Raw genomic sequence first — 1,287 nt, 5'->3', positions numbered from 1 at the left:
TTGGAACACTTGGTAATGCTCTAAAAGACAAAGAGGGTGCAGAGTTATTTGAATCTGTGTGTATACAAATACATTCAGATATATGAGGGGACATGTGACATCTGGGACCATATCACTATATGGTTTTATAGCTTGATGTTGGGAATTGGGAGATGATGCTGTATGAAACGTATCTAAATTTTGCATGGGATAGCATTTTCCTGTGCCCTGTATGTATGCCAATTAATGCACAACGATGAATGTCGGTTGCATTTGATATAAGTCATTTAAGGAGTAGAATATTAAACATTTAACAACTAAATGGAGTGTTTATGGCTTGTCCACACCTGCCTCCAACTTCCCCCCAAAAGAAGACAGTACAGAAAGAACTCCTTATGTCCTTAAGGCTTTAAAAATAAATGCAGTGCTCAATTCAGCAGCACACATACTAAAACTGGAATGATATCGAGAAGATTAACATGGTCCTTGAGCAAGGATGACATGTACATTCTTCAGGTGTCTCATACTTGTTAACATGAGGCAAGTTTTTAAAAGGTTGAATTCTGTCTCTAGTCAACAAAAGTTTTTAGATAGAAAAAAAAAACCTGTCAAAACCAGTCACATCTGTGAATAATTTGGTTTTTTAACCAAATCTGTGTTGTGAATATATGTACTTCGGTATGAAAGTAGTCATGAGATCATTAACTTCAAGTTATGACTGCCAGAAATAATAGATAGAAAGACAGACAGATAATAGAGAGAATCTCAGGTGCAAAGTGGACAACTTTTTAATTAAATGAAAGATGAACAAAAAATTTTTATTGGCAAAAAGATTTTAGTCATATAATAAAATTCTTAGACTTCTAACTCTAAACTACACTTAAATTCCTTGTCTTTTTTATAAGAACTTGATAAAGAAACCAAAGCCATTATTTGCTTAAAGTTTTGTAATTCTATGAAATAGTTCCAAACAATTAAACTTTAAATAATAAATATTTCATTTTTTATACTGTATACTGAAGAAGACAAAGAGAAAGAAGCCTAATATTCATTGAAAGCTGCCTAGTTAGTTAGTACCTGGTATTAAATACTTGACATGTATTATTTGTCTGGTTTTAGAGAAGTTCCTAAGCTATTAAAATCAAAATTATGATCATTTTGCAATATTTCCAAGTCACTATTGAAAATATAGCAGACGTTCAAATTAGAAATCAGTTTTAGGGACTGAATATTTTGTAAGACAAAAATATATTTTGTTTACTGAAATAACAATCATGAATGCAGTTTGCATCTTGCCAAATCTTCTTA

General features: G+C 31.5%; 1 non-coding gene across 1 annotated transcript; it reads left to right on the top strand.

Annotated features, from left to right (window-relative positions):
• The first annotated feature begins 403 nt into the window (after window positions 1-403).
• Window positions 404-510, top strand: LOC136119498 (U6 spliceosomal RNA). The gene has a single exon (XR_010655495.1). It is a non-coding gene; the product is annotated as a U6 spliceosomal RNA (small nuclear RNA).
• The last annotated feature ends 777 nt before the right edge of the window (window positions 511-1,287 follow it).

This window comes from Phocoena phocoena, chromosome 2, assembly GCF_963924675.1.
Source record: "Phocoena phocoena chromosome 2, mPhoPho1.1, whole genome shotgun sequence".
Lineage (NCBI taxonomy): Eukaryota > Metazoa > Chordata > Mammalia > Artiodactyla > Phocoenidae > Phocoena > Phocoena phocoena.
This window is presented reverse-complemented; position numbering and strand designations above follow the sequence as displayed.